Source organism: Staurois parvus, unplaced genomic scaffold (genome assembly GCF_062004578.1).
Source record: "Staurois parvus isolate SC_StPar_1 unplaced genomic scaffold, SC_StPar_1.0 ptg001160l, whole genome shotgun sequence".
Lineage (NCBI taxonomy): Eukaryota > Metazoa > Chordata > Amphibia > Anura > Ranidae > Staurois > Staurois parvus.
The window spans coordinates 500,001-508,733 of record NW_028318956.1 but is presented as its reverse complement, the minus strand read 5'-3'; positions in this window follow the sequence as shown (position 1 = coordinate 508,733).

Here is an 8,733-nt window from a genome sequence, read left to right as displayed (position 1 = left end):
AGTTTGCCACTGAACATCTGAATGATGCAAAGGAGGACTGGTTGAAAGTGTTGTGGTCAGATGAGACCAAAATCGAGCTGTTTCTCATCAACTCAACTCTCCATGATTGGAGGAGGAAAAATGCTGCCTACGACCCCAAGAACACCATCCCAACTGTCAAACATGGTGGTGGAAACATTCTGCTTTGGGGTGTTTTTCTGCTAAGGGGGCGGGACAACTGCACAGCATCAAAGGGATGATGGACGGAGCAATGTATCGTCAAATCTTGGGCGAGAACCTTCTTCCCTCAGCCAGGGCATTCAAAATGGGTCATGGATGGGTGTTCCAGCATGACAATGACCCAAAACACAATGCCAAAGCAACAAAAGAGTGGCTCAAGAAGAAGCACATTAAGGTCCTGGAGTGTCCTAGCCAGTCTCCAGACCTTAATCCGATTGAAAACCTGTGGAGGGAGCTGAAAGTTCGAGTTTCCAAACGTCAGCCTCCAAACCTTAATGACTTGGAGAGGATATGCCAAGAGGAGTGGGCCAAAATCCCTCCTGAGATGTGTGCAAATCTGGTGGCCAACTACAGGAAACGTCTGACCTCTGTGATTGCCAACAAGGGATTTGCCACCAAGTACTAAGTCATCTTTTGTGAAGGGGATCAAATACCTATTTCCCTCATGAACATGCAAATCAGTGCATCATTTGTTAGACATGCATTTCTTTTGAATTTTTTGTTGTTATTCTGTCTCTCAGTGTTACAATACCATTCGATTTTTAGACTGATCATTTCCTTGTGAGTGGGCAAACATTCAAAATCAGCAGGGGATCAAATACTTATTTCCTTCACTATAGTGTAGCAAAATTCTAGGGCAAATGTTTGTAATGTGGGCAGTGCAATATGTAGGCAGGGCTTTTCATGGGTGTGGTTTGAGTGTGGGCAGGGAAACAAGGGGCCCCATGATCTCTTCTTGCCTGGGGACCCCACGAGTTGTAGGTCTGCACCTGACACCTATGAATAATGTAAGACCTGTGTTGGCTTAGGCTACACTTTGGTTGGAGGAATTGCTGTGTGACCTGCTGGTGAATTAGAGCACCTGGCAGGCACACTCACCCTACTCAGGTTCACGTGTTATGCTGCCTACACATTATAACTTGAATGTACAATGGCTATACAATTTCTTTTAGACCTACTCACTAGTATTTAATGTGAGAGCCTACCTAAGAGATCAATTTGGTTTACATTCATTCAGATAAGCTTTAGCATTTCATAGTTTTTGGTAATACTCAGATTTTAAAATGTATGGCTAGCTTTATGTTTCTGCTGAGAACCTGGAAGAGGGTATTTTTGGAGCTGCACCAATTTTCAGAGGAGTTTGAGGAATGAGCGGCACATCCAAGTCAAGATCCAAGATCAAGATCCATAACAGGACCCTCTTTTTAGGCTATGTATTGAGTAACCTAGATTGAGTACAGTGAACGATTGTTGTCACCCTAGGACAGGAATTGTGCTGCTGGCAGGACCACCAAGTGAAAATAAAGCAAAGTCTGAAAAAACTTGAAAAAAGGTAAATTAATCTTCTTCTAAGGACCAGTTGAGCTAGTACAGTGGTCTCCAAACTGCGGCCCTTTGCTTGCCTCTATCCGGCCCTTGGGATACTATTGTTCCAACTGACACCAATGATGAGGCACCATTCCTCCCACTTTCACCATTAATGGGACACTCTTCTTCCCACTGATACCATCAATGGGGCACTATTCTTCCTGCTAAGACCAATGATGAGGCACTATTTCTCCCACTGAAACCATTGATGGGGCACTATGCCTCCAATTGATACCAACCATGGTTCACTATTCCTCCTGTTAAAGCCAACAATGAGGCACTATTCCTCCTGTTAATACCAATGGTGGAGCAACGTTTACTCCAACTGATGCTGGGACATTTTCTACTCACGCTGGCCCTCCTAAAGCCTTAGGGACATTCAACTGGCCCTTTGTTTAAAAAGTTTGGAGACCCCTGAGCTAGTATGTATTACATTTTTGTTCTTAAATTTAGCTTTAAAGCAATTTTAAACACCAAACCAAAAATGTAATATATTGCAGTTTAGTTTTCTTTTTTAAGGCTTTTCCTCCTCTGTTTTCATCTAGCGATATGGCCAGTAACACACCTGTGCTATTCGAGTGCCCCCACTCAGGATTACGGAGCCCAGAAGCACCTTTGGACAGCAGCATTCTTAATCTGGGGGAGGGGAGTGTTAGATGTACTAACTGATTTAGATACACTAACAAATTGAAGCCAAATTCCAGCTCACAGTTTATAAGCAGTTACAGCAACATTTGTTTCCCTTTTTGAGATAAAGGATTTACATAAATAAATAAAAGCTGACCATTGTTTATCACCCCTGTCACTGTTAAATGGTTTATCTCATCCCTCCATTTGCTATATCTGCAAGATAGCTTGTTCTTTTTGAAAAACAAGGAAATTAGCAGCCAGATCACCAGGAAAAAAAAAGTTTAACGAAGAAAACTAGTATAGGCACCACATCTAAGAATTCATAAGTTACAATTTAATAAATGTTTGCTTTTGGGTTTAATACCACTTTAATTTTACACAATATTCCTGGTTGCATTAAAATAAAAAAATGTTTGTTTGTAGATTTTACACTTACAAAGTTGTGAAAGCCTGGAAATCCCCTTATATAAAATACGATATTAATTATTATATAACAATTCTATGAACTCCTCAAGCAGAAGTGAAAAAGGCCAGTGTAATCTGAATTAGTAAACAGAGCAAATGTTTTTCCAGGAGAACCAAGTCATTTCCTTCATAGGCAAAACTTTTACCAAACCACATTCTGGTAAATGATTTAGGCAGTGCATACCGGCAATATTTGTGTGAAAGCCAGAACAGAATGAAATGGTTCTTTGTACAGTGTTAGATAGTACAGCCAAGAGAATCACAGGGCCTTGCTGTATTTGCTTCCTTCATTGCACATTTGAGAAATAGAAGCATTTTGGGGCTTATATAACAACAGCCCCTGCAGCAGACTTTTGGGATCATTTAAAAAGGCATTGCAAAGGGCAGCGATAATGGGAAATGCGTAGTAAACAATAGCAGCCAATTCTTTTTCAGTAAAAGGGAATTAGTGTGCACGTATTTCACTTGTGTTGGCATCCTCCTTTGTACATTACTCATATGCTTTATAAAGGGAAATGAGATGAGATTCCAGTCACTCACCTGGTACTACTGTACAGCCATCTACCTGTTCCTGGATGAATGGTGGTATAAAAAAGCTAGAGGGTTCAATCTGAAATTTGTACAGACAACTTACAGATTTTTGGTCTGTGGTCATTGTCATCTGGTGGTGCCTGTGCCATTCAAGCAAAGTATAGGCAAATTCCTGAAACTACATTTTAGTTAGGAGTAATGAGAGACATGGACTGGATGGAAAGGGGTTTTGGCATAGGAGGGGTTTGGGAGCTAAAAGTAAATAAGGTACTAAGGGGTACTTACCTAACTGGAAGCTGAGCGGGATAGTTGGGGAGGAGGGTTCCAGGAAGCCTTCAGAGAAGAGAGTTTGCGCTGGGAAAACTTCCCACCACTCCCCCCTCTAAAAGTTGATGGATGTTGCAGTATGGTGTAAATAGAACAGATTCAGTCTGGATATCTCATAGCTGCTGGCGAGGTACAAGGTCCTTGAAGGTGGTCATTATGGTCCAATGTAAATAGGTAGGAACCCATCTTAGGTATGGCTTCCTTTATTTTTTTCAGTGACCTGAGGGTCGTTCATGGTTTTATCTGCAGTTAATAGTGTTAATTGTCTCTGAGTCAGTGTTGTGTGAATGAAGGCCTACATTATGGGTTTATGCAGGTACTACATTAAGTAGAGATGCTTACAAGGACCTTGGGCCTCCATTTCCATTGTATCGAATGTTAATTATCCATTTTTGTTAATAAAAGGCTGCTATGGCCATAAAACTCCAATCTTTGTCCTGTGTAAGTTACTTAGGTTTTGAGGAGTGATAGAATGATGGAGTGATGGTCAGGCAGTATTGGAGACAAATAACCTTCAATAATCTAATCATGCACCTGCTTGGTAATGATAATTTGATTGATATCACTGTGCATGCATTTTCTGTGTGTGTCACTGATCTGATAGGAAAATCTGGCCTGGAGCCCACATCAAAGCCCAAAAAAGTTTCCTTTCAACATTAAATGCCAGTGTTGAACTGCACTGTTGATAATCCACCAGTATATATACATGATCAATATTTCTTCATATACCAAAAAAATTGCTTCGTAAGTGAGAAATGAGAAGGCAATGAACAGGGTTATGAAACAGTGTCCCTGTACTCAGATGCTTGTCTGTAGTCCAACCTTGAAATGTATATAAACCCATTTTTAAAATGTATTTTGGCTAGAGTGGCGAAGGGTTAGACACTCTGTTAAGTTTTTATTGCTGTTTGTGACCCCACTGGGGAGATGTGCCTTCTCTAATTGTCTTGGACCATGGTCACCAGGATGGAAAGTGAAGGAGTATACCAAATTTTGAGTTGTTCCGAAACAGGAAAAAAGGGAGATTCTTTCAATGGGGACACATGTTTTGCTGACAATTATCTAAGAATGTTTTTGCAATGGGACACAGCAACAAAAAAAAAGCAAAAAAAGGCTTTTTAACCATACCCTACTTTTTCCTATACTGACATGTCCTCCAAAAATCAAACAAAATCCTTTATATTTTCTCCCCCCTCTTTCTTTCTTTTTCCTCTTATTTATTTCTGTCTCCTTATTCCCTTTTCTCTGCTTTTATATTCCGTTTGAGAACTACAAAACAATTTTCTAGTCTTTTGTGCAGTATATAAGCATTCTGTTTTCAGACTTGCACGCACTTTAATTTTCTTATTTTACCTCTTCAATTTTGCTCGTTAGTTTGACTAGTTGTCTTTTTCATAGTTGTACACATATGCCCACTCTATGTACTTATGTACTTCAGGTCAATTGAGATTGGACTCTTTAAATGTTGTTGAGACCTCTGTTTACTAAGCACGCAAGTTCCCTGTTTGTATATTCTTTCTGAAGATTTTAATTTTTGTTTTTTCAGTGGACAAAATCCCTTGTGAAACTTTGTGACTAATAAAAATATACTGTACAATATATATACTTATATATTATACCATAAATACCTTTCTTTGCCAAGTGTGTAAGTAAATCCAGTTCTACATTCTATCTATTCTACAGAAATACTTACTCTCCTCTGAGGTGCCTGCCATCATCCTCGGTGACTTTAACATCCCAGTCAATATTAACACCTCAGCCACTTCTCAACTACTCAACCTAACTTCCTCTTTTAACTTAACACAATGGACACAACCCACCACCCACTCTAATGGCAACACCCTCAACCTTGTGTTCTCCCACCTGTGCACTCCTTGTAACCTCTCTAACATCCCTTTTCTTCTCTCTGATCACAACTTTATCAGCTTCACACTCTCCCTGTCTCCTACCTCCCATGCCTCCAACCAGCAAACTGTTACCTGTAGAAACCTCCACCACCTCAGCCCTGATCTTCTTCACTCTGCTACTGAGTGCCTCTATGATAAAATTGCGCCCCTGTCCTGCCCAGACCTGACCACATCTACCTATCATCCTCCCTGGATGCACTTGCTCCTCTCTACAAGCGGAACCAGGCCTCGCCTGTCACAACCCTGGCAAACAGATGACACCAAGTCTCAAGAGACACAGCCGTGCTCTTGAGCGAGCATGGCGTAAAACTAAATCCCTGAAAGACTTTACCCACCAAACTGCTAAGCAAACCTACTACAACACTCTCATCAAAACCCTCTCATCCAATCCTCATCAACTCTTTTTAACCTTTAATTCCTTACTCCACCCCCCACTGCCTCCACCCACCAACTTACTGCACAGGAGACTGCCAGTCATTTCAAGAACAAGATCAACACAATTTGTGATGAGATCTCCAGTGTCAAGCTTTCTCCTCCAACCAACACACCAGGCTCAACACTACACTCAATACTCTCCTCCTTCGACCCTGTTACCACTGAGGAAGTTACTGAACTCCTTTCCAAAGCTCACTTCACCACCTGTCCCTTGGACCCTGTCCCCTCACGATTATTGCAGCCTCCTTCCTACTCTATCCTAAGCTCTCTAACCCACATTTTCAACCTCTCACTCTCCATGGGCACCTTTTCTTTCCCGCTCAAACATGCATTGGTTACCCCCATACTTAAGAAACCCTCGCTGGACCCCACCTGTCTGAATAACTAAAAACCCATCTCGCTGCTCTTGTTTGCCTCCAAGCTTCTTAAGTGCCTTTTTCACAACCATATGAACTACTACCTCACTGACAACAACCTTCTTGATCCCCTACAGTCTGGCTTCCGCCCACAACATTCCATTGAAATTTCCCTACTAAAACTCACTAACGACATACTAACTGCTAAAACCAATATCCATTACTCCATACTTATACTCCTAGACCTTTCTGCTGCCTTTGACATAGTCGACCACCCGCTTCTTCTCAGTAAACTCCACTCCATCGGCCACCGCGACTCTGCTCTCTCCTGGTTCTCCTCTTACCTTTCTCAGCGCACTTTCAGTGTCACATACAACAACTCCTCCTCTGCTTCTCTCCCTCTTTGCATTGGGGTACCCCAAGGCTCTATCCTTGAGCCCCTCCTTTTCTCTCTCTACACCTCCTTCCTAGGCCAATTCCAATACTACCTCTATGCTGATGACACCCAGATCTATCTCTCCACTCCCCAGCTCACCCCCTCAATCTCCTCACGTATTCCAAATCTATTAAGCAACATATCAGCATGGATGTTACACCACTACCTTAAACTCAATCTTTCCAAAACCGAGCTTGTAATATTTCCTCCTCCTCGATCCCCCACTCATGACATTAAAATCAACAGCACAACCATTGGTCCTTCCCCTCCTTCCAGGGTGCTAAGCGTAATCCTAGACTCTTTGAACTCTCCTTTAGGCCCCACATCCACTCACTAGCTAAATCCTGCCACCTCAACTTCTGGAAAAGTTCCAAAATCCATCCCTTTCTGACCAATGACACCACAAAACAACTTGTCCATGCCTTGGTTTTATTCCCCCTTCAGTCTATTATAAATGCTGCTGCTAGACTCATACACCTTACCAACCAATCAGTGACTGCTGCCCCTCTCTGCCAATCCCTTCACTGGCTTCCACTAACTCAACTTATAAAATTCAAAATACTAACGACAGCTTACAAAGCCATCCACAACACTGCCCCTAGCTACATCACCAACCTCATCCACAGATATCGCCCAAATCGCCTGCTCCGCTCCTCCCAAGACATCCTCCTCTCTAGCTCCTTCATCACCTCCAACTACGCTTGCCTCCAGGACTTCATCAGAGTGTCTCCTATCCTCTGGAACTCCCTACCGCAGTATATCTGGTCAGCCCCCACTTTGTCTGCATTTAGGCAATCTTTGAAAACTCACTTATTCAGGGAAGCCTACCCCACCTCCACCTAGGAACTGTACTTGAATCACCTCCACTAGATCATCCCCCGCACCTATCACCTTTTGTGTCTCCTCCCCCTTCCTTTAGATTGTAAGCAGGGCCCTCATATTCCTTTTGTACTGAAATGTATTGTAATTGTACTGTCTTCCTTATATTCTAAAGAGCTGTGCAAACTGTTGGCGCTATATAAATCCTGTATAATTATAATTTTATATATGCTCATATTGTCAATAAAGTTTCTGCCTGGGAGAGAAATACTACAAATGGGGGGTTGAAAAGATTGTTCGATGTGCTGTGTATTTAACAATCACATATCAATCTATCTACTTTTCCTACAACAGGATTTTCTGTCCATATTGATCAGAATAATTTCAATCAAATTATTATAATTCTTTGTAGAATCATTCAATCAGATTGTTAGGTGTATGACCACCATTAGGAAATGTAAACTAAGAACATATTCAAGATTAAACTATATTTTCTGTTCTGCTTTGCAAAATAACCTGCATAACCTCCATCCCTAAAAAGAACTATAAAAAAATGTAGCATAGACATAAAAAAACACACAGAAAACTGCTTTATTTACTGCGATTTCTCCAAAGGTTATGATCTCTGTGTGTCACAGTGATTTTACATGAGCTGGTTGACACTTATTATCTGGGATGGTATTTATTTCCTTCCATATCTGCAATAGAGCCATCACAGGGGGGAGTGGTGGTGCAGCTTTCTATCAGTTTGTTTATACAGATGTTTTCTCCATTTCCGAAACTGTCAGTTGCTGCCAAAAATAAAGGTCCTGTTTCTTTAGAACTGGTCTGTCCATCAGGATCCTGCAGCCTGTGTTTACAGCTACAACCCTTAACAGCTTGACCCTAGACAGAATTTTAGTGATCTTTACCTGATCAATACATCTCAGCATGCTACCGTGTTTCCCCGAAAATAAGACACTGTCTTATATTTGTTTTTGGCTAAAAAAACACACTAGGTCTTATGTTCAGGGTAGATATTATTTTTTTAATGTACAGGTGTGGACAGGAGGTGCACAGGTGAGCTGCAGTCAGGTGTTGCAGAGGTGAATTGACAGGTGAGTTTCAGACAGGGTGCAGAGATGAGTGACAGACAGGATGCAGGAGTGAGTTGCGGACAGGGGAAGCAGAGGTGAGCTGTGTCTGGGGGGTGCAGAGCTGAGCTGTGGCTGAGGGGATGCAGAGGTGAGCTGTGTCTGGG